This window comes from Vicia villosa, unplaced genomic scaffold (assembly GCF_029867415.1).
Source record: "Vicia villosa cultivar HV-30 ecotype Madison, WI unplaced genomic scaffold, Vvil1.0 ctg.005272F_1_1, whole genome shotgun sequence".
Classification (NCBI taxonomy): Eukaryota; Viridiplantae; Streptophyta; class Magnoliopsida; order Fabales; family Fabaceae; genus Vicia; species Vicia villosa.
The window spans coordinates 13,030-39,000 of record NW_026706599.1 but is presented as its reverse complement, the minus strand read 5'-3'; the positions used below and the strand labels follow the sequence as shown (position 1 = coordinate 39,000).

The 25,971-nt window shown below is 38.3% G+C and overlaps 2 long non-coding RNA genes across 2 annotated transcripts; one reads left to right on the top strand and one right to left on the bottom strand.

The window, feature by feature from the left end:
* The first annotated feature begins 5,810 nt into the window (after nt 1-5,810).
* Nucleotides 5,811-7,867, top strand: LOC131642562 (uncharacterized). The gene is made up of 3 exons (XR_009295936.1): nt 5,811-6,159; nt 6,268-6,623; nt 7,506-7,867. It is a non-coding gene; the product is annotated as an uncharacterized LOC131642562 (long non-coding RNA).
* Nucleotides 7,868-8,368: 501 nt separating this feature from the next.
* LOC131642563 (uncharacterized) lies at nt 8,369-10,217 on the bottom strand. The gene is made up of 2 exons (XR_009295937.1): nt 9,360-10,217; nt 8,369-8,699 (listed from the first exon to the last, which is right to left on the bottom strand). It is a non-coding gene; the product is annotated as an uncharacterized LOC131642563 (long non-coding RNA).
* Nucleotides 10,218-25,971: the final 15,754 nt, after the last annotated feature.

Here is a 25,971-nt window from a genome sequence, read left to right as displayed (position 1 = left end):
CTGCTTTATTGATGATCGGATGAGAATGCAATGATATGTATGATGCATGCATGATTATGAATGGAATGATTTGTTTCCAAGATACAAGGAGTGGATGGAGAATGCCTTTGTGGAAAGGTCATTGCTTGAAGGATAGAACTTGTGAAGGTGAGGTGTTTGGCTTGACTCCTCGACACTTGTCTCGATATCTGACGCTTGCTTGGGGATGAAAAAATGAATTGTCACTAGCTTGCCCCAGCTTGTAGGATCTCTTGAGATAAAACTTTGATATGCTTGAATCATGGAGATGTGCAATGGCCTGCCCCAGTGTAGATGAAAGGATGAATGCCCCATATTGAAATGAACTTTTCCACCAGACGGGTGCTTCAGAGATTTGCTTTGTGGATGACCAACCTTTGCCTTTGTAAGATTATTCAATGGAATTTCAATGTTGAACTTTCCTTGGTATCAAGTACTTACTTCTAGATTAGAGACAATTCTGTTTTGAAAAAGATAATGAGAATGCAATGCACATGTTAATCTCAAAGAAAAAGTTTTATTTGTCAAAATGTTGTATTGATACTAACACAAGTGACACAGCAACATTAGGAGTTAGTTTTGACATGATTTTACAGTTTGTATGCTTTCGGAACGAACCCTGCTTCAATTAGGACTTTTGAGGGTTGTAACGTGGCCGGGTTCACGGTTTGAGAAACAAAGGATAAAGGCTCAAGTTCTACTTAACCCACCCCTTCTTCGTGATGTTCTCCAGTCCTACGTTCAGCTAGTTTGACACGAGTGTTCGCCTTTCAGGAAGGATTGAGATGGAGGAGGATCTTTTATGACTTTGATGGAGGTGGCAGTCACCCTTTGATGCTTTCAATGATGATCATAACAACTTGTTCCTCGGAGGATTTTTGTTATTGTCCTTTTCTTTTGCTTTCCCTAACTTTTGCCTGGACAAGAAGTTTCTCTTGATTTTGGTTTTCGTTGTCCAACGGGATATGCCCTAATTTTTGCCTAAGTCATTTGCTTCAAAGCTTTTATTTCTTTTTTGACTTAGCGGGCTATTGTTTCTTTTTATCATGATTCATAGCTTTATTTTCACTCTTTTTTGTCTCGTTCGGGAACAAGTTATATGACTTTTGTGATTGACTTGAAGAAAAGGTTGTGACTGCCTTCTTCTTAGTGAATGGGAGACATCCATTGTGGATTGTGTTCTTCTTTTTTTGTTGTGAGATCTGAGATATGATTGATCCTCTGATGGAATACCTGAAAGTTGAGCGCTCGGTCGCACTAACTGAAGACTACCCTGCCCCTTGGTTAAGATTGAGGGTTTTGTATTTTTTTTTTTAAAAAAGAAACTACTTCTCCTTTGGCTCAAAAGGGTTGACGAAGGTTTCACTCCCTTATAACTCCGGTGTTTAGGATTCGAAACAATGCCTGTACATCATCAGCAGGATTTTGTTCCAAAAGCATACAATTAGTGATTCATGTGTTTTTGATTTTTCATCATTCTCTTTTTTAGTTGCTTAAGACAAATGGGTGAAGTATCAATGAACATAATGACAAAGATGAAATGATTTGAGAAAAACATGTATATTACATTTTTATTTATTCAAACAGAATGAGTTTCTTACAATGGATAGTACTTGATAACAACAAAAGTAATACAATTGAACATACTAAAGAAATCTATACAATGGCAAGTTTGGCCTTATTCTAATGCAAATGAAATGTTTTCTGACAAACATAAAAGTCTTCATGTTCCACTGGTGGAAGCTCCATTGTGAGGTGGCATGGGATTGTTGACCACATTAGGTGCCGCAGGTGTGAATGTAATCTCCTTTGCATCAAGCAGATCCTGAACCTTGTCTTTGAGAACTCTGCACTCTTCAGTGGTGTGACCAGATCCTCCAGAGTGGAATTCACACTTGGCATTAATCTTGTAATTTGGAGGGAGAGGATCAGGAGGAGGCCTCGCTTCAGCTAATTGAATCAGTTTTTGATCAAGCAAGGCGGCGAGAAGTTGGCTATAGGTCATTGGTACACGATCATACACCCTTTTAGGCCTATTCTGCCTCTGTTGACCTTGTCTCTGCTGATAACCTTGTTGTTGGAAACCTTGTTGTTGTTGTTGGACATATTGTTGATAAGGGACCCAAGGTTGTTGACCAACAGGTGCCACATAAGCTTGAGGAGCGGTGGCGTTCACTTGATAGTAGGGAGCTTGATCTTGAGCAGAAGCAGCACTAGTCTCACCTTCTTTCTTTTTGATGAAATTACCTTGAGGTTTTTTGTACCCATATGGATTAGCAGCAGTAGCATTGGCGGGATTCTGAATCTTACCAATTTTCAAGCCATTCTCAATTCTTTCACCAATCCTAACTAGATCGGAGAAGCCAGAAGAAACACTACCCACCATCCTTTCATAGTAATGTCCTTGAAGAGTGTTCATGAACATATCAACCAGCTCGGATTCAGAAAGTGGTGGATTAACTTGAGCAGCCATTTCTCTCCACCTTTGGGCATATTCTTTGAATGTCTCATTGGTCTTTTGTGCTTGATTCTGAAGTTGCAACCTAGTCGGTGCCATGTCGATGTTGTATTGGTATTGCTTGAGAAAGGCATCATACAAATCCTTCCAAGATCGGATCCTATTACGCTCCAGATTCATATACCAGTTCAGAGATGCCCCAGACAGGCTATCTTGAAAGCAATGGATGAGCAATGGTTCATTGTGAATGTGAGAAGCCATCTTACGACAGTACATGATAATGTGGCCCTTCGGACAGCTTAAACCCTTGTACTTCTGAAAGTCGGGAGTCTTGAACTTGGGAGGAACAACCAGATTAGGAACCAAGCACATTTCTTCAGCGTTCATCCCATAGGCACTAAAACCTTCGATAGCTCGGATCCTTTCCTCAAGAATCTTATACTTCTCAGCAGATCTCTCAACAGGTTGAGCTCTTTCAGCAGTTGGTATTGGATGCATTTCTGGATTAGCAAACTGAGGACCACAAAAAGCAGGATGAGGAACTTCTGAATGAGGAGGTGGAGTAGGAAATGGGAAAACAGGCCCATTCATAGTTGGCACTCCAGAGGTTAAGGGCATGGACCCTCCTTGGTTTGAAGCTCCAAGAGTATCAGCAGTCATGAAGCTAAATGGCATCCCAAGAGTAGCATTAGTCCTTGGTTGGAACTCAGGTGGATTAATAGAAGGTGGAATGACATCAGGTTGACTAGCAGCAGCTTGATTAGCATCAACAGGAATCTCTTGTGCAACAGGAATCCTTTCATTCCTCAAAGCTTGGAGGGCTTCCAAAATAGCATCAACCTTGCCCTTCATTTGGTCCATCTCTTCTCTAATGGCAGCTTGATCTTGTTCATAGTTCTCCATGATTCTTCTTCTATGAGCTCTTGTCAGATATCGGTGTGGAGGAATCGTCTTGACTGATCTGATGGAGAGGAAGAGTGGTAAGAGTCTTGATAACCATGGATGCACATGCATGAATGCAAAAATGTTAATGAAGATGCAAATGTATCATAAATCAGGATCAAGGATCAAGGCCTCTTGGATAACAACTTCTCATGGTCAATAAGATATGGTCGAATCCTCCAGATTCAGAGGTTCGACGTTGCTCTCTGGATAAATAGCTTGTGCATAAGTCAAAGATGGTCGAACCCTCCAGATTCAGAGGTTCGACGTTGATTCTGATAGATAACTGATGTAGAACTTCTATATAAGTCAAATGTCCCAGGATCAAAGGTTCGACGTCTTTTATTGAATAGCAGAAATCCGGGTATGATGGAGGTCAAGTTTCCTGTCCCACCCCAATCTCACGGGTATGTAGTCTAGACACGGACGAGTGGTCCCTAATGGTCACTAGGGTCTACAGTTCCCATGGGGTACAAAGTGTTTGAGGCAGCAAGGGTGCCAGACACAGTGTTCCATGAAAGAACCTCGCCCAGTTGTGGTACCCCATGTTGAACTCGATCGTAGCAAGGGCCACGGGAGTCAACATGAGCATCCACACTAATCCTATGTGTCACTGGCCTGGGTAGTGGGCCTTTTACCTCACAAAAACCCCCCACCTGCAAAACAGAACAGAAGACCCCAAGGAACACAAAATATAATCCATATGCATGATGTGTAAGCAGAAATAAACATGATATGCAAGCAGAAAATAAGCATGCAAACATATATACAAGGTATAGACATAAAACAAGTAAACACCCAGTAAATAAACAAACAAACGCAGGCTAGGATCGACTCGCTAAGAATGGACCCGCAATAGGTCTAGCAACGTCCCCAGCAGAGTCGCCAGCTGACGCACGCTCGCGAAAATGAACAACAGAGTCGCCACCAATATATTTATCCCAGAGAGGGAAAGGAATATCAGAAAACCTAAGATGGATAAGAACGAGGTCTTTCGACCAGAGAATCAAGGTACGGGAGTCGGTTACGCGAGGGGAAGGTGCTAGCACCCCTCACGCCCATCGTACTCGATGGTATCCACCTATGTTTGTTGCTATCTAAAGGGTGTATAAATCTAAAGCTTAATTACTAAGGGAATGCATGCAAATGAAAGAAGAAGAAACACGGGGAAAATAAGGTTTTTAAATAATTGTGCTCGCTTAGGCCCCGCGACCTAATGCCTACGTATCCTTTTCAGGAATCAGAGCGCCGTAGTTCGGCTCTTTAGTTTTTGTTTGTTTTTGTGTTTTTTAGTTGAATAGTTACATTCGCACTCCGCTGCTCGACCTCTGGAGTCTTAAGCTGGGAATAGAGCGGAAATAACGTGTCCGATTAAAGAATGCCTCTGAGGCGAGATAGAGAAAAGAGTTTGAGCGTTCGAGCGGCACCCTAAAGCAAGGGAGACTCGAGTTGCTCTTTGGTTTGTGTTTTTTAGAATTTGGGAACTTACGCCTGAATGGAACCCTAAAGCAAGGGAGATCCAAGCACTCGAACGTTCCCTAAAGCAAGGGACGTTCAAGCTTCCATTCCCTTTTTAAGAATTTTCACTTTTTTATTAGTGTTTTATTAAGTGTTTTCTTTGTATTTTTTAAAGGGATTTTATTTTGATATTTATTAGATGTTTTAATGTTGAAAAGGAAAAGAAACTAGCCTAAGTATGAAGGGAATTTCTACCTAATGTTATCATGGTTTCTACCTAAGGTTAGGAATAAAAGCATATGAAAATAAAGATCACAATTAGAAGTCAACAAGTAGGATACATGAAAATAGTACAAGAGCATAAAATAGAACAAGTCAAAATATAGCACAAAAGTGAATTAAAAGTACTATTATTTTTATGTTGATCTTTATGAGAGAAATTGAATTACAAGTCAAGTAAAAAGACTAAAACAAATAGCCTAAAACTACTATTTTTTATGATTATTTTTGTATGTCAAAATTTGTATTAAAGGCTAAAAACAATAGGAAAAGTCAACATTTTTATTTCTAAAAGACATAACAAAAAAACTAATTAAAATCTAAAAGAATCAATTAAAAAAAAAAGGAAATAGGGGGTGCAATCCTGAATTGCAGGGTGTGAAACGCAGGGCGCTGAGCCCATTGGGTCTGACCCAATAGCAGTTTTTGTTCACAGATTTTTGTTATAGATTTCTATGGCAGAAGACGGATAACAGGCCTAGGGGGTGTGGATGGTAATCCGGCCCAAGATCATTGTTTTTTCTTTGTTTTCAACACGGGCCAAGGGGGTGTAGAGAGAAGATTCATGGCCCAATGTTATTGCATTGATTCAGTTTATTATTATCAGATTAACAATTAAAATAAAAAACAATTTAAATAAAAAGAAATAGAAAGGGATTAGGGTTCTTGTTGTGTCGTTCCCTATCCCTCTTCTCCTTCTACACACCAACGGCGGCGATGGAGAATCTCACCGTCTCCGATCGAAACATCTCAGCCTCTCAATCACAAAACCTTCATCGCCCTCCTTCCACCGTGAAGCAAAATCATCATCTTCCGTCTCTCATCTCCGAATCGAACAAAATCACAATAACCGAACACCAAACGCGAGATTGAATGCATCAAGAGGTTTACCTGGAAAGTAATTGAAGATTACGAAGTCAAAGAGGAGATTTCGAAAGCTCAGGCGCAAAGAGTAGAGTTCTTCGATCGATTGGCGAAATAAACGCGCCGAGTACTTTGTTCCGGTAATCTTCCATTATTCTCTCTTTTCTTGTGCTATCCTCTTCTCCTCTTCTTGAATTCTGTTTTGTTGTTGTGCGAGGGATTGGTGGTGATGTTGATATGTTTCGCAGATGAAAAGAAAATGGAGACTTGATGATTCGTTGATGAAGATGAAGATGATGATTGTTGTTGAAGGTTGCTAATGATTGAAGAGTTCTTGGTGATGATTGAAGGAGCAGGATTGGTGAAGATTTTTCTGTGAATTTTTCGTGTCGATTTAAGATGATGATTGATGAGGAGTTTGAAGGATAATTGAATGTGAAGTGTGGATGAAGAAGGTTCAGAGAAAAGAGATGAAGATGAAGAGGAATGAAAGTGAGAAATCGTGGAGAAAGCGAAGAATGGTGGTTGAGAGTGGAAGAATGATGGAGAGGCTTGAATGAAGGTGGAGAAGAGAATATATAGGTGGAGAAAATCGATTCTGAAGGTTAGTTCAATCTCTGATTTTCTGTTATCCTTTTGTTTCTGAATCTGTTTCCCTTTTCTTCTCTGAATTCTGTTGATGAACCGTTATACGATTCTGTTAGGGTTAGTTGATATTCTGTTATCATGGATAGGAAGTTACAACTGATTCTGTTATATGTAGTTAGGTGGTTAGAAGTTAGTTATAGGTTAGCTGAGCTGGCAGTTAGTAATTGGTTAGGATTGGACTGAATTCGGTTAGGTAGTTATGCTGAGCTGGCAGGTTAGTTTGTTTTCTGTTAGGTTAGTTAAATAGTTTGTTATGAATGGTTAGAAGTGGTAACTGTTTTGAGAGCTTGTTAGAAAGGGTAACTGAAATTGGTTAAAGAAATGTTAGTGAATGGAAAGTTCTATGCAGGAAAATTATGGTTAGAGATTCTGTTATATGCTGTTAAGGGATTTTTGGGGTTTGTTTGTGAGTTGGTTAAGTTATGAGGGTTATGTTAAGAGGATTACATTAGCGAATGGCTGGGACTGTTATAGTATGGGGATTTGGATGTAGTGCAAAGATTGTTTGGATTATGCAGGGTCTCAAGTGTTTGGGTATGGGACTGGTTGTAACAGGTTCTAGTTAAGTTCTGTTATGAACTTGTGTTGGTTTGCTCTGTTAGTAACTGTTAGTTTTTGTTTGAAATTCAGTTAGAATAGGGTATTGGTTTAATGAATTGGTTAATAGGTGTATGGAGAAGCTGTATGTGATTGTTAGTTAATAGGACTGTATTGAATATGTTTATGAATGACGATTTTTGTATGGTGTTGCAAGTTTTGGCTGCTGTTAATTATTGTTTCATGCTGTGATGATGAAAGGTGTTAGATTGTATGTAATTGGATTGGTTTAATCTTGCAGGTCCTGGCTTGGTTTTGGGGATGGAATATGGGGCATGAGCTGCGGTAGAAGTCATATTGAAGAAGAGATTGAGAGTAATGATTGTTGGTTGCTGATAAAGAAACCGAGCCACTGGAAAAAGAATGCAAGGGAACAGCGTCACCGAAATTGAATGTGCTGCTGTTGAAAAATATATATTTTTTGTAATTTTTGTAATGAATGGAATGGATGAATATTGTATGTAATGAAGTTTATTTTGTATGGGAATTATGCATGAGGCTTGAAGTATGTAAGTTTATGGTTTGAGTTATGACTATATGAAGGACAATTATGGATGATTGGAACAATGACAAGAAGTTGTTCGGGAATTCGAATGATATGTAAAACTTGGTTTTAAATAATGGATGTCATTTGATGTGTAGCTTTTGGTTAGCGGATGATGAACTTGTATGATATGAATCAACTCCACAATGAATCTTGAACCGTATCCAGACAAAACCTTGGTCGAAATTCATGCACATACTCTTTAAATTACACCCTTGCGTACACTTCAATTCGCCATAACAACTCAAACATTAATTTGCCCAATGCTTATTCTTTTTCAACTTTAATGAAGACGAAAGTAACAGTACAACCCTGGATCTCCATCATCCTTGATCATAATATCAAATTTATTGATTTAATGATGTATGAAGTGCTAGATGACCTAAAAATGCGAATGATTATGAAGTAATAAGCCAATCAATAGAATAATTAGACGGGCAAATTTTGAGGTGCAACAGCGTGGAATACAAGTTGTTATAAGTTTCAATCATTACGCAAAAAGAAAATTACAAAAGAAAAGCCACGGTTGACTACATTACCAAGTCACAGTACACAATTACCAAAGGAAAAGAGGGAAACCATTCATTTCATACTATTTGGAACATAAGTCACAGTCACAAGTTCATCACAATTATAAAGTTCAAGCCGCGTGGAATACAAGTTGTTATAAGTTTCAATCATTACGCAAAAAGAAAATTACAAAAGAAAAGCCACGGTTGACCGTCGACTTGTTGACTCTTCGACTAATTCAATTGACTTCCTAGACCTAATGCTCTCCTTTTCAACGTTATTTGGTCTCTTTCTCCAAGTCCTCTTCATTTCTTCACATCCTCATTTTTGCTCTATGTGCTATTTCAAGTGTCATTCCAAACTACTCCACAAAGTATAAACCTGCAACAAGAAACATCATCATAAAACAACCCATAAACCAGATGCGTTCAACTCCCACACTACAAAAGAAAACCAGAGTCAATCATGTTCAAGAAATTCCCAAGTGAGAAGTTCACCATCAACAGCCCCATACTTCCTATCAATTTCAAAACCAGTCACAAAACAAATTCCCTATCAATCTCTAACAGTTCTATTTTAACCACCAATCTGCATATTCCTACATAAACAAAAATTTTGTACCTGTCAAAAATTCCCACAAACAGTCCCTAAAACCAGTTCAGAACTAACAGTCATAACACTTCCAATTAACACTCACTGACTAATCCAAACTCCTAACTTTTTTTTTCCTCTTCTACTAACATCCATTCCATAACTAACTTAAACTAACCCTTTGTTATTAATTCCTTAACATTCAGCCACTTACTAACCTTTCCTAAACATGTAACAAACTCCTAACTGCCCAAACAGCTTTGTAACAAACACTCAATAACAGTTATAGAAAACCTAACTAACATCCCTATAACTAACAGATAACAGAACCAGTTCATAACTAACTAAAAACCGATTCAGTTACTAACCTAACTGTCTAACAGAATTTCAACCAATTGCTAACAGAAATAACTGAATCAAAACAGAAAAAAATCAGAGGGAGAATTCAACCTGGACGCTTCTATAAAACCAGGACCTCCACCTTCATTCATCTTCTACACCTTATCATTCTCTACACACACCATTCACAGTCTCTGATTTCACACTTCACTCATCAATCTCTCTCCATTTTTCTCAATCTTCATCACCTCTATATAACCTCATCTCACCATTTTTTATCACCTTCATCTTCCACCATTAACCTGAAAACAGAACAGAAAAGGGAGAGACTCAGAAGCTTTTCACTCATCATCTTCTTCTCCCTCGATCTCCATCTTCTTCACTTCTCACTTCTCCATCAATTCTTCAATCTGCAAACAGAAACCGAGAATCACAAAGAAAATCGCAACGGAAAATCAACAAAGAAATTGCATCTTCTTCATTGCGCATCAATCTCGATGTCATCAACAAGACTCCAGCAACTATCACCTTCAATATCATCATCAGGATTCGTTATTCACCGCAACATCGTCAATCAATTGCAATATCAATCGCATCACGCAGGAAATTTGAACGGAGTATGAGTTTGAGGCGGAGAGGGGTTGATTTGATCGGTTCAAAGAGGAAATGATGTCGCGTTGTTGAGTTCCTTCGGAGGTATGCCTTCACCGTCGAGTTCATGAGAGAGAGAGAGAGACGAAAGCGGAGAGGGTGAGATCGAGAGAGAACTGTCGCGGATTGAGATGATAGAGGAAGAGATACATATTGTTTGGGGGTTCGTGGTGGTGAGCGGAAGTCTTCGCCGGAGAGATTGAGTTCCGATGCCGCCGTTTGTTTGAGTGAGAGGAAGAAGAACGTGAAATCATCTCATACGTAACCCTAATCCCTTTGTGAATTCTTTTATTAATTGTGAATTAATCTGGTTCTTAATTTGAATTAAATAGATAATGACATGATTAATTGGCACAAATCTGGATTAATAGTGTGATTAAAATCTGAGAGGATTAATTGAATCAAGAAAATTTGAATTGGATCAATTGCTGAATCCATGAACCAAAACCTTGGGCCTTCCACGAGTTGCTAGCGCCATACCCCAATGGCCCAGCACAACTCCTCTCTTTTTTCTGTCAACAACAAAAAACGCCCTTGGGCCAAATGCTGCCGGGTTCTGCGCCCAAACTACTGTGTACACCACTGGTTTTTAGCTTAAACCCCCTATTTCACTTAATCTCTAGTTAGAATTAGCTTTGTTTCCTATTTTTCTTAGAGATAAAAAATGACACAAAAATGATAGCTTTTGTTAGATTTTAACATGATAAAAAAGAATAAAAACATGTAGATAGTTTGACATATTTTTGGTTCTAGTTGTGTTGATAGATGACATAAAAACCTCAAAAAAATATTAGTTTAGGCTTATTAAAGTTTAGGTTTTAGTATAATTTTGGCTTGAATTAGAATTCCCTTAACACAATAAAAACTCATAAAAGTAGTAGTATATTTTAGGTTAATTCTTGAATTGCTTCTTTTATGTCTTTTGTATCATTTCCATGTTATTTTTATATAATTGTGGTGTGATTTTGTTGCTTAACTCTTGGCCATACTTTAGGCCTATTTTGTTAATACAACTTGTATGCTCCTTTTAGAATTTAGTCACCATGTTAACTCTAGATTTAGAATTAGAATAACAATTAGGCTAGAAAATAGGTTAGTCTCCCCTCTTTCATTCCTTTTTTCTTTTCAACATTAAAACACTAATAAATAAAGATCCAAATCACATTAAGAAAGTGATAGAGAAATGAGTGGGATTCATTCCCTAATCTGTTTCTCAATCACTTAGTGGCATAGAAATGAGTGAGATTCATTCTCTAATCTGTTTCTCGGTCACTATTTTATGGGAGAGAAATGAGTGGGATTCATTCCCTAATCTGTTTCTCGAACATTAATTAATGGGATAGAAATGAGTGGGATTCATTCCCTAATCTGTTTCTTGAACATTATATAATGGGATAGGAGTGAGTGGGATTCATTCCCTAATCTGCTTCTCGATCATTATACATTTTTTATGTGATTCGAATCGCAAAGTAAATTCCCTTAAAAAACACTCAACCAAAAACATTCAAAACACTTAATAAAGGCTCGAATTAAAACAAAGTGACGAAGTGGTGCGGAATCTTGTATTGGGTTTTGTTCATCATGTAGTTACATAAAAAACACAAACCCAAGTTCATTCTTTTGCCTTGTTAGGCACTTAAGAACAAGTTAAGTCCTTTCCAAAAGTACGCGCATAAGTCTCCAAAGGTCGAGCATCGTGGATTGTGACCTTAACCTCTGTTCAACTAAAAAACACAAAACAAATGGAAACTATGGAGCCGAACTACGGTCGCTCTGATTCCTGAAAAGGGATACGTAGGCATTGGGTCGCGGGGCCTAAGCGAGCACACTTGTAAATAATTCCTTCTTTTCCCCGTATTTCTTTTGCATTCATTCACATTTAGGTTTAGACATAGATACACCCTTTAGATAGAAACAAACATAGGTGGATACCATCGAGTACGATGGGCGTGAGGGGTGCTAGCACCTTCCCCTTGCGTAACCGACTCCCGCACCCTGTTCTCTGGTCGAAAGACCTCGTTCTTATTCTGAGTTAGGTTTCCTGGTATTCCTTTCCCTTATGGGATAAATATATTAGTGACGACTCTGATTCCATTTTTCGCGGTAGCGACAGCTGGCGACTCTGCTGGGGATGTTGATAGACCTGTGCTGGTCCATTCTTAGCGAGTCGATCCTAGCCTTTGTTTGTTTCTTTTATTGGGTGTTTATTTATTTATTTATGTGTTTACATTTTGTATATATGTTTGTATATCTCCTGTTTGTATATCATGTTTACTTTCCGCATGCATCTGGACTATATTATGGGTCCCCATGGGGGCCACATATTTTCTCTCTGTTTGCAGGTTGGGTGGGATGATTCTATGAGGTAAAAGGCCCAATACCCAGGCCATGAGTGATACCTTAGGAACTAGGAATAGAGTGGCCATGACGGACAGAAGACGTATGTCTGATTGATCCGATCATGTATCCACGGGCAGAGCTTGGTTGAAAGAGGCAATATCGTATGATTACTCCTACTTTCATTCCTCTGTTGGCTTTTTCGACCTACCCTGGCCTAGATTCACCTGTGAGTGGGAGGGATATACGTGACAGGTACGGTTGATGACTATTCTGTTCTGTTGGTGACTATTGGTTCTCCTGGTATTCAAAAAGGTGTCGGACCTTTGATCTCATGACATCTGACCTACATCAGTTATTCAGAGGATTGCACAGTGGTTACTAAGATTATATGGACCTTGATCCCATGTTGTTGCATCGCATAACATCATTGTTTTATCCACTTCATTTATGGGGGATCCTAAAGTCTATTTCAAAAAAAAAGGAGAAAAAAGGAAATAGAACAACAAAGAGAAAAGAAAAGAAAAGAGATTCTATACAAATAAAGCTTTGATTTCAAGAGAAAAAGAGAAACAAAAAGTGTGAAAAGACTTTAGGATTCTCCATAAATGAAACATGCATTCATACTATCATGCATTTCATAGTTCTCTGAGAAGCTTATGGGGGCCCTTTCTATTCACATTTTGACTTCAGCAACAAGGTAGACTTCTCACCGCTACGTGCTCAAAAGTTAACAATGGAACGATTCCGTGGGGTTTTGACTGAGATGAGAACTGAAATGAGGGCTGACATGAATCAGTGTGTGGAGGTTATTCAAGCCTTTTCTCTTTGACAAGAAGAGTTGAGACAAGTTCTTCAAAGGCCAAATGCAATGTTAATCTCACCTCAAAAGAAGGTCCTATGAATCAGAATGTCTGAAATAATGTTGAGATTCCTATTCTTGGTAAGGAGCATTCACATCATTGAAGTCTTCAAGTTTCCGAGTATTGAAATTGACAAAAGGTTCCACCTCTTGGAGGAAAGTTTGGAAGCCATAAAAAAGTAGTGACTCTATTGACTTAGATGTTGTTGGTTTATGCTTGATGCAAAAAAAAAAACTGCAAGGGTCATTTACTCTCACTCCGAATGGTTTGGATATTGAAGCTAAAGTGATAATCATCTCTTGCACATATGTGGAAATTGCTTGGGGCTCCCGACTGAGGGATAAGCAAGACATATTCTTATCTTGAGCACTTGCATCATTTGCATTGCTCGAATCCTTAAAGCACTACAAAGTTTTGTGCAACTCCGTCAAAATATTTTGCCATGTGATAATCAAGAGTGTTCTCCGAAGACATTCCTCATTCTCAAGGTTCTTCTTCACATCATGGATCATCTCTTCCTGGAATTTTCTTCTCAGTGGCCTTTGCTCGTCAACAGAGAAAGAAAGAATATAAGAAATGAACTGATGTAATTCTGATGCCTTTGTGACCAATTACTTCCCTGTTGGTTAGAATCTCAGTTGGTATTTCAGTTGGTATTTTGGGTCTTCCTCACCACAGATAGCTCTCTTGAATTCGATGATAATGCAATATCCTTTCAGTCATGATGGTGGTTACTGTTCTAGCATCTATATTTGGGGCTCCCGACCGTGGGATAAGCAAGACATTATCTATCTTGAGTACTGCATCATTTGCATTGCTCGAATCCCTAAAGTAAGGCAAAATGCGCCACTCTTGTACGCCTTTGTTGGAATATTCTTCTGGGAAGTAATCTAAAGTGTGTGGAAGGAACGTATGATAATGCTAGGTGGCTACCATGCTGGGGAACCTAGCCATTCAACTGAAGGTTGTAGGACATTCAAAGGCAAAATTCAAGTCCTCGTTGATTCTAGAGCAATCACATCCACTCCAAGAGGTTTTATGCACAAGTTGAAGCCTCAATGAGGTATTAAAGCCGCAGAAAGCATTCAAGAGCAATAAGTCCAGAAGGAGTCAAGTCTCCTCAACAATGGCATTCATTTAGTTCTGTGTTGCATTCTCATTTGTAACATTTCATTGTTTGTTTAAGCATTGCTAGAATGTAAAAATTTGTTAATTTCTGAATAAAAATCATAATGCATTGTTTATGTTTGTCTTGAAGTAATCCATTCGTTTTCACTCATAAAAATGTTTTGGCATTACGATACCAACTTTTACTTATCTTTTTCTTAGGCAAAGAGCAGAGGGAGAATGATGAGAAAAAAATGCAAAATCCCTAATTGTGTGTTTTTGAATAAAATCCTGCTGAGGATGTACATGCATTGTTTCAAATCCCCAAACACCGGAGATATAAGGGAGATAGACCCTCGTTAACCCCTTTGAGCCTTGAAGTAGGAGTTTCTTTTCTGATCAGAAAAAAAACCTTTATCTTAACCCTGGGGCAGGGTAGAGTTCATTTAACTTGATCAAGTGTCCAAAACTCATAAAGGATATGCATCTAAGGATACAACAATGGTTATCCGTCCAAAAGGTTGAGGAAAGTCAAAACCGTGATGGTTATCCTTCACCTGCCAAGAGAACAAAAGATGACGATACCACAATGGTAATCCTTCATCAATCATGGAATGAGGCAGTCACAATCACTTCCAACGAATCAAAGACAATGTGGGGTCACACGACTTGTTCAAGAAAAAAAAGAAAAAATATGGCAAAAAAAAAAGAGAAAAGAAAAAAGGATGAAAGAAAAGAATATAGCAATAAAAAGAAAAATGATGGTAAAAGTAAAGCAAGAACGAAGTCATGTGATACTGAATCAGAAGAATAAAAGGTGAGTGACTGCCACGTCCGAAAAACCTCATTGATTCCTCAACCATTTCAAAATTCCTTGTGAGGGATGAGCACTCATGTTGAGTTAATTGAACTTAGGAGTGGAGAACATCACGAAGGGGGTGGGCACCAAATAATTTTGAGCCTAAAAATCTTTTGTTTCTGAAAACCATGAACCAGGCCAAGTTACAACCCTTAAAAGTCCTAATTGAAGTAGGGTTTATTTCGAAAGCGCACTCCGATGAGATAACGTTTAACTGACTCTCAATGAAGCATAACACATATCTATGTTGGTATTGTATGCCCTCTTTGCATTTCATCCACAAGAGGTGGCCACCTCATTGCATAAAAAAGTTTATTTAAACTTCAAGACTAGCATAGGCTTTGCATTAGAATTATCATTCTTAGAATTAACATTCTTAGAATTAACATTCTTTTGCATACAAAACATTTGCTTAAACATCGAGGAAGTTTCCATGATGAGAATCCATGAAGAGCTTGATAATGTCAAAGTAAAAGGACTTGAGAACTCCTTAGAGTAAAAAGAAATCATTCCAGAGACTGATATCAAGGGGCATCTTGCCTGAAGACTCCATTGAGCATAATAAGTTGATACCTTCTTTGATTGGTTACCCTGAGGGGAGAAGTCTGAATACTCTATTGAGCATGAGCAGTGGATAATCTCTTTGATTGATTACCCTGAAGGATTCGAAGACTCTATTGAGCGCGATAAAGTTGCTTCCATAGTTTGGTTGACTTCAAAGGAAGTAAACTTGAGGATTCTGATAAGATGTACATAATCAGGGGCAATCACGACGAGGAATCTCTCTCGTGAGTTCAACAGTTTTGGGGCAATCAAATCGAGGTTTGACATCTCAAATTCAATCAATCTGGGTCAATCAAGTCGAGGAATCTCTCTCTTGATTTCGACCAATCTGAAGTATTTATGTCGAGACACCTCTCTCAAAATTCAGTCAATCTTGGGCAATTATGTCGAGATTCGAAAAATCTCTTCAAGGATATGTTGATCAAGGGAAAGAATATCTCAAATGTATGAACATGCTGGGGCAAATTTCTCAAGTAATTGTGGTATAAGGATCCTTTCGAGGCAAATATCTTCGTAAATCAGATACCTTCTTAAGTCAGGCAGCCTGGGGCATAATCTTTTGATTTGTATTGAAGGAACCGTCATTCACTTGTAAAGTGCAGTTGACCATCACAAAGTTGATAGGTATCATAATGCTTTTCCCCAACAAGTCACTCCCTCCCCAAGCATAGGAGTTTATTTCTCCTGAGAGTTTGTTCCATTCCCCGAGTATAGGAGTTTATTTCTCCTGAGAGTTTGTTCCATTCCACGAGCATAGGAGTTTATTTCTCCTAGGAGTGTTCCAATCCTCCCAACAAGGGTTCCTTATCCGGATTTCTAATCCCCACCATGGTGAATTGAGGGAATCTCCTCAAAGCTGAAAATTCCCCAAGCAGTGGCACATGGTGAGAAGTCAGAAATTATTCTTCAAGTCAACAATCATAAGTATATCTTGCAAGTCAAAGTCCGATGTCTATTGGCGCCCCACAGAATTCTTAACACTAAGGGGATTCTCCCTAGTGTTTACCTATCCCGAGGTCAGAGATGAAGCTCGATCGACAAGTCAGTGGTATATTCTCTAAAGGGCCCACGTTATCTCTGCATATAGTAATCATTGCATTCACATTGCATCTACAAAAACGCGTAGCATTTCCATAAATATGGAGCATTACGCCATGAAAAAATCAAACAGGCATCAATGCATAAGCCAAGTTTGTATGTACTCCAAGAGCACAAAGTAATATATCCCCAAAAGAAGTCTCACTTTCTCCCTCCAGTGTGGATTGGATACAAAGTCTTTCTTCTTCAAGATTATTGTCTCTTTGGTTATTTCCCTTTTGTCGACCCATACTTTGTATGTGGCAATTCGAATGATTGTCACTCTTGTAGAATTACACCCTGCCTTTTGGCCTGAGGGAACCATGTAGTTCTTATGTTCCATAAGTAACAATACCTCTTTCAAAGTCCAGTATTTACTGGCATCATCCAATAGAGTCTGGTCGTCACCAGTCCTCTCTTTGTATTCACTTTTCGTGAGTCCCCTTACTGCCTTTTGCATAAGGAATGTCTCTTGCTTCTTGCAAGTTTGCCTTGGTTATTTTCCCGTATGTTGCGTGCAGATTAGAGTGCGAATGAGGGTGGGCATTCAACCCATCTCATTTTTCAATCATTTGGGTAATCATACTTGGTGTGTGGCAACTCGAATGAATGCCACTCTTGAAGAGTACACCCCGCCTTTTGGCCTGAGGGACCCATGTAACTTTTATGCTTCACAAGCATCATCACCTCCTCAAAGGTTCAGTGGTTACTGTCATCCGCGTGTCGAGTCTAGTCGTTACTAGTCTTGTTTTGGTTATTTTCCCGCATGTTGCATGCATAACAGAGTGCGAATGAGGGTGGGCATTCAACCCATCTCATTTTTCAACCATTTGAAATCCATACTATGTGTGTGGCAATTCGAGTGATTGCCACCCTTGAAGGGTTACACCCCGCCTTTGGCCTGAGGGATTCATGTAGTTCTTACACTCCGCAAGCATCAATACCTTCTTGAAAGCCCAGTGTTTACTGGCACCCTCTGATTGATTCTAGTTGCCACTAGCCTTTCTTTCAGTCAAGCCCAATGGTTATTGGCATCACCTTCAAAGTCCAATGTTTATTGGTATCGCCTTCAAATTCAGTGTTCATGAACATTCCCAATAAGAGTCTAGTCGTTACCAGTCTCCTTTCCTTCAAAGTCCAATGATTATTGGCATCTCTTTCCTTAAAGTCCCATGGTTATGTGCATCCTTCAAATTCTGGTTGTTACCAACGAAAGTCCTATGGTCATAGGCATCATTTGGTTGAGTCTAGTGGTTACTAGCCTTTTCCTTAAAGTCCTGTGGTTACAGGCATCCTTTGGTCAGTTCTAGTTGTTACTAGTCTGTTCCTTTAAAGTCCTGTTGTTACAGGCATCCTTCAAAATCTGGTTGTTACCAGCAAAAGTCCTGTTGTTACAGGCATCCTTTGGTCAGTTCTAGTTGTTACTAGTCTGTTCCTTTAAAGTCCTGTTGTTACAGGCATCCTTCAAAGTCTGGTTGTTACCAGCAAAAGTCCTGTTGTTACAGGCGTCCTTCAAAATCTGGTTGTTACCAGCAAAAGTCCTGTTGTTACAGGCATCCTTTGATCAGTTCTAGTTGTTACTAGTATGTTCCTTTAAAGTCCTGTTGTTACAGGCATCCTTTGGTTAGGTCTGATTGTTATTGGTCCTTTCCTTCAAAGTCTGGTTGTTACCAGCAAAAGTCCTGTTGTTACAAGGATCCTTTGATCAGTTCTAGTTGTTACTAGTCTGTTCCTTTAAAGTCCTGTTATTACAGGCATCCTTTGGTTAGGTCTGATTGTTATTGGTCCTTTCCTTCAAAGTCTGGTTGTTACCAGCAAAAGTCTTGTTGTTACAGGCATCCTTTGGTCAGTTCTAGTTGTTACTAGTCTGTTCCTTTAAAGTCCTGTTGTTACAGGCATCCTTTGGTTATGTCTGATTGTTATTGGTCCTTTCCTTCAAAGTCTGGTTGTTACCAGCAAAAAGTCCTATGGTTATAGGCATCCTTTGGTTGAGTCTAGTGGTTACTAGCTCTTTCCTTAAAGTCCTGTGGTTACAGGCATCCTTCGGTTAGGTCTGATTGTTATTGGTCCTTTCCTTCAAAGTCCGGTTGTTATCGGCAAAGGTCCAGTAGGTGACTGGCGTTTCTTGTTTATGTCAAGCATTTAATAGTATCCCTTGTTTGGAATCAGTGGTAACTGGTGTCCTCCTTCAAAATCACAATTGCAAATGTCTCTTCAGAGTTGTTACTCCATAGTGCAAATTTCGATGGTACTTTCGGGGTATTCAATCCACTCGCACCTCAAATGTCCGAAACCCAAGATGTTCGTACATTCAGGTCCAAGAAGATTGAATAGGGGCAGCTGTTGCACCCCAAAATTTGCCCACATATTTATTCCTAATTGGCTTTTACATCCCATTAATATACATGTTTCATTTAGGCCATCTAACATTCATACATTCATTAATCAAATAACTTTGCATTGGATCAAGGATCTTGGAAGCTAGGGTTTTTGTATGGTCGTTTATGGTGGACTTCTTTCTCCTAAAGCTACAAGGTTTTCCTATGAGGATTCATCAGAGGCAAGAAGACTATGGTTCTTATACACAGTGTCTACAATCGTTAATTCATCAGAGATTCATTGGATTTCAGGTCGAGGTGTTCTTATGTGCTTCAATACTTTCTCCCTTGAGGATTCTTCAATGCACTATTGTTATGGTGGATTGAAATACCAATGAGAGTCATGGCATGAGAGATGAACTTGTGGATTCATTGTGATTAAGGAAGTTTTTGTTCTCATCATTGTTACTCGTTGCCTACAATATAAGTTGACTTGGATCTAAGATGGAAGTTAAGGTTTAAAAAAAAAGTGAAGGTTAAGTTGAAATACCTATTTGGAAACACTCATTCAAGGGACTGCTTGATACCATGGATTCAAACGGTTCAAATTAGTCAATGAATTGATGTTGTTTAAAGCACCCGAGTTTGAAAGATTTGTTCATTAAAAGGCATAATCCATGTTCACAGGTCATTCATAAGTGAAGTTCCATTCGAGGGGTCGAGGTCAAAATTCATACATTCTTCAATTTCATCCACTCATCTAATACCTTTGTTTATCAAGACCACTACGAACAAAAAGGAGAGAAATATAACAAAGTTGGTTTTGTCCATTGAATGTACAAATGCATTACTAAATTCCTCACAAAGTCCAAATGTCATTCACCTTCATGATCAAGCTTTTGTTCATTCAATCCATAGAAATATACATTACCAAGTCACAATACACAATTACCAAAGGAAAAGAGGGAAACCATTCACAGTCACAAGTTCATCATAATTATAAAGTTCAAGCCGCGTGGAATACAAGTTGTTATAAGTTTCAATCATTACGCAAAAAGAAAATTACAAAAGAAAAGCCACGGTTGACCGTCGACTTGTTTACTCTTCGACTAATTCAATTGACTTCCTAGACCTAATGCTCTCCTTTTCAACGTTATTTGGTCTCTTTCTCCAAGTCCTCTTCATTTCTTCACATCCTCATTTTTGCTCTATGTGCTATTTCAAGTGTCATTCCAAACTACTCCACAAAGTATAAACCTGCAACAAGAAACATCATCATAAAACAGCCCATAAACCAGATGCGTTCAACTCCCACACTGTAGCAACCTGCCCTAAAATTGAAAGGTTTAGAGTCGCCACCTATTCTGAAGGGCGAATAGGAAACCCTACGCAGTATAGAGATCAGGGTAAGATACTATATTCAGGTCGAGGGAAGGTGTTAGGCACCCTCAACCCTTTCCTAAAGGTTAACATTGCAAAGATGAAGGTTTGTGGCAAAAGATAAAGAAAGATGACAGACAGTAAATAGAGTTAAAGGCTAATTATTTGAACATGATTAGAGTTTGGAAGAGGGGGACTCGCCTTGTTGCCAAGTGCCTACGTACCTCCTTAGGGAGGATCAGAGTCTACGTAGTTCGGGGAAGGGTTGTACGCCCTTAAGGTTTGAAATTTGATATGAAGGTTTGAAGGCTTTTGAATAGCCTATCGTGGTTTGAATAAGGATAAAAATCCGTATTTGGAAATCGAAGTTTGAAAGGTGTTTGAAAAGTGTTTTGGAATTTGTTTGGGCGTACAACCCTGATTTGATATGGCACTATTAACCGCAACGATCAATAGATTCGATCGCCATAGTTAACAGATTGAAAGTTGTATCGTTACCAATTTTAATCAATTAATTTGATTATTACTAATAACGAATTAAGATATTTTTAAATAATTAATTTGTATCGTTATCCCTCGCAACCGATTAATTCGATTAAAAAGAATAAGGAATTTGAGATATGGAAAATAGAAGGGTTAATCATCGCGACTAATAAGATAGTCGAAACCATTTAACCGAATAGAAATTAATTGCATTTTAATTAAATAACATTTTAATTAAAATTATTATTGCCCATAGCGATTAATCGATTTAATCGGAACGAACAACAAATTGTCATTTTAATATAAATATCATATAATAATTTATTTATAAAATATAATTATTATTATATAAATAATATATTAAAAAGAATTAATTAAAACATATAATTAATTAAAATTAAATTAGTTTATTAGGATTAGGATTCAGTGTGGCTGACTGTATGGTGCATGGCATAGGGAACAAATCCTGGGCATTAGATCTGAGTTAGTGGTGAGTTACACGGTTGAGATTTGAGGGACTACGGTGAGCAACCATACTGCAGACGCATAGGATCAAGGGACCAACGTTTTGTTAAAAATTAATGTGGGTGATAGGGTTCGAACCCACGTTCTCTCCCTTTCCAGAACTTGCTCTTACCAACCCAACCAAACGTTTCAGTTGTGTAACATACGCGTTTGATACATAATATATGAGAATCCCAAAGCATAATGGAAAACGCGCGCCACTTTTTAAATGGACCAACGAGATGATGACACGCCGTCATCTTCCTCATAGGACCTGCAATTTCTGATAAAATTCGCTACGAAATCGCTACTATCTCTTGCGTAGCAAATACACCTGGGAAATAGAGAATTGAACACAACCACACATAAATTTGGCGCACCTATCCCATTCTCCTTGTTTCGATCATGCGAATCTGATTATGCTATCGATTTATCCTAATTTTATCTCTAACAAAAAACCCTAATTCAAACCCTAAAACCTCAATACAGACGTTAATGGCAAAGTGACCTCCGACCACCCAAACTTTAATCTAATAATCCAGAAACGTTCACAATAACCATATGAATGATAATACATAAACAATTTACCATGAGGATATGCGAGTTATGCCAATTGATCCAATGTTCAGAACAACATACCTTGGTCAAATGGAGGTCGATCTGGGGGTGTTGTCGCAGCGTGATGATCCTAATAGATTCAGAAAGCCCCAAGGATCATAAAGCAATGCTTAAACCTCTTTGAAATGCCTTCAATCTTCGAAACCGAATCTTGACTTTTAGGTGGATTTTCTTGCTCGTGAATATGCTTCTCCTTGCAGAATTCCCTCCTCTAGTCCACTGCCTTGCCTCAACTACTTATAGCGATTCCATTAGGTCTAAAACAAAAGCCCAAAACTCCTTAAATCCACTCTTGCCAAGTTTCTCAATTTTGATTTTATTCTTGAATATAACCTTTCTATTTTGGCCAAAAATTGCATCCATCTCTTTCCAATTAACTTGCCACGAAAATATATTAGATTTTAGCATTAATGTTGATTGAAAATCACCAAAATATATTTTCTATCAAAATTATTTGATTTCCCACTTATTTAAATCATAAAAAATCAATTTTAAATGAAATAAAATTGTGTAAAAATCCAATAAAGTGATAAAATTCGTGGCATATGTTTTAGATAACTTATGGGCCAAGTTCAAGTCATAAAAGTATGGGCCTATTTGCAAGAAATCCAATTTGAACCTCCTTTTTTCACATTTGGTCCTCCAAAATCACCCAACTTTGATCAAGCATATCTCACTCAATTTTTAAGCTATGAGGGAGTTCTAAGACTTTTTGGAAACTTCAAGAAGTCCTCTACAAGCCACTTTGGAATATATTTTTCATTTGGAGCTTTTATCTTGATCATATCCTCTTTGGGAAAAAACTGCTTTTGAAGGATGCCTGAAAATGACCTGTAATCTTTTGCACTGTATCTCTCAAATGAATCATTTCTAGCCCTGGCTTGTGAGAGACAAAGTTGTAGGGAATCCAATTTCCTTCAAAATAGGCTTTGAGTGGGGAATTTTTGATTTTCCATGTGAAAGTTATGCCCAGTCAAAGTTGGGTTGACTTTCTCCTAAGAAACCCTAATTTGAACCTTTTTGTATTTGTTCATCTCTGAGTTTCTATTAATAGAATCATGATCATTCTTGATCAAATGATGGTTATACTCCTCTATACTTGATGTTTGACCAATGATCATAATTTGAATCATGCTTTGATTGCAGTTGACCTTCAGGTTTGAATCAGTTGACTGTGGATCTTGGGGATTGTTTGAGCAAAGCTTTGGCATTGAATCTTGAACTCTGAATCATTGTGAATGGAACATGGAGGGCAAATTTTGGGGTATGACAGCTGCCCCTGTTCAATCTTCTTGAACCTGAAGAGGTAGAAGATGATTGGACACTGAAATGCCCTGAAATTTGCTTGCGTAGGGAAATAACTCTGTGGGAGATGGGCTTATAGATGCCACCCATTTGTCTGGCAAGAGATTTGTCTAAAGCATATGCTTTTCCGACCTTGATCGTTTGATTGTATTTTGAGGAGAGAAGAAGTAATGTCTTGCATAAGACTACCTGAAGAGGTTTCTGGAATGGATATGAAAATTTGTCTTGAAGAAGACTATCTGAAGAGGCTGAAAATGTTTTGCAAAGATTACCTGGAAGGGTACTTAGAACAAGAATGTCTCGAAGATGATTACCTGAAAAGGTGTTTAGAAGAAGAATGTCTTGAAGAAGACTAACCTAAAAAGGTACTTAAAACAAGAATGTCTCGAAGAAGGCTACCTAAAAAGGGGCCTTAGAAAAAGGAATGTCTTGAAGAAGACTACCTGAAGAGGTTCCTAGAAGGAATCGGATACATGTTTCGAAAAGATTACCTAAAAAGGTATGATACATCTTAAACAAGACTGACCTACAAAAGTATTTGGAAAGGGTGTGATACGTCTTAGACAAGACTGACCTGGGGAGGCTCTTAGACAGGATATGATACGTTTTAAACAAAACTATCTAGAAAGATTCCTATAGAGGATACAATATGTTTTAAACAAAACTACCTATAAAGATTCCTATAAGGGATGCGATATGTTTTAAACAGAACTACCTTGAAAGGTTCCTATGAAGGATATGAAACGTTTTAAACAAAACTCACCTAAACAGATTCCTATAAAGGACATGAAACGTTTTAAACAAAACTACCTATAGAGGTTCCTACAAAGGGAATGATATGTTTTAAACAAAACTACCTATAAAGGTTCCTATAAAGGATATGACATGTTTTAAACAAAACTACCTATAAAGGTTCCTATAAAGGACGCGATACATTTTAAACAAAACTATCTAGAAAAGATTCCTATAAAGGGTTTGAAAGCGTTTTAAACAAAACTGCCTAGAAAGGTTCCTATAAAGGGTACGAAGCATTTTAAACAAAACTACCTAGAAAGGTTCCTATGAAGGCTATGTAATATTTTAAACAAAACTACCTATAAAGGTTAGGATATGTCTTAAACAAGACTGCTTGGAAAGATTAGGATAATTGTCTTGGACAAGACTACCTAGAGAGGTAAGAAGTTCTTTGATTGCTTTTGGATTGTCTTTTAAGAAAGACTCGGAATGAGGTATTGGACTTGTATCTGTGTGCGTTAAGATTGAATCGTGGATACGATCGCATCTGTACTGTAATTGGATGATAACATCCTTTTGAATTATGGAATGACCTGAAAAGGCAGCGTTAGTTTTATGCAATGTCATGATGCATGTGTCATGTAATGAGATTCTCAAAATAAATGAGAATTATGCATGTATGCTTATCCCACACTGCGGGATGTAAATAGTACCGGCGTGGGAAGATCAATTAGGCAATCAATGCTCCTTGTATGATACTAGTGTGACTCCCCGATTATCAGAAATTTTGAGAGACGTGCCCCTTAATATGAAGGAGGGACCTTTAGAGGGAACTCGAGTTTCACCATGTCTTGCCTGATATGCATTGCCTCAGTGTTTGATTTTTTGAAAGATATGACCCTAGTCAATAGGATCCTTGGTTGTATGCCCCTGTTTTAGGAAAACCTTCTGGATGTGGTTTCCCCATTCAAGAGTCTTTATCAGGAATGATTGTCTTTGATTAGACCAATTTTTGAGGTCTCCTTGATGCTAAGTGTTGATTTGAATGTGAAGCAGATGCTTTTCAGAATGAGTCACGCGTTTCGGTAGCGCCTGACGGATAGCGATTTGCTGAGTACTCAGAATGAGATGATGTCTTTTATAAGATTACCTGAAGAGGTCCTTGGAAAGAAACGTGAACTTGTCTTAAATAAGATTGAGCTTTAAACAAAGCTCGAAGGGATGTGTTGTGTAAAGGGTCAGAAATATTCCTATAGAGGATAAATACTGTTTTTAGGAACGCGAGGTTTTAAACAAAACTCAGGGAAAACATCTTGAAGAAGACTACTCTAGAAAGAATGGTGAACTGTTTTAGAAAAGACTCTGTACTTTAAATAAAGTTTGACAAGGTTTTTGGAAGCGTAAGAGAAGTTTGAATATGTCTTAAAAGACTAACTGAAAACAGTTAAGAAACGTCTTACAGAAGACTACCTAGAAAAGGTTCTTGGAAATGAATATATCTTAGAGAAGACTGTCTGAAAGGGTTTGAAAATAGAAAGGATAAGAAGGCGGGTCTTTAAAAGACTGTTTGGAAAAAGGTTCCTAGAAAGGGTAAGAAGTATTTGAACACGTCTTAAAGAAGACTATATGGACAGATTGAAAAGTATCCTATAAATGTTCCTGAAAAGGATGTGAGAGTGGCATTGACATCATCTGATACTGAGTGACCTTTGCAATGTGCCCCCAGGTAATGGGCTTGCCCCATGGGCTATTCAGCGTCTTTGAGAGATTCTATGGATCTTGATTAGATTGCCCCATGTAAATGGGATAATGACGGGTTATGCCCCGTGTACACATTAGCCATCCCAGTCACGCGTAAGGGATGTTTCTGAAGGATAGAAAAACACTTAGAAAGGGGGGGATTGAATAAGTGTGACTTTAAA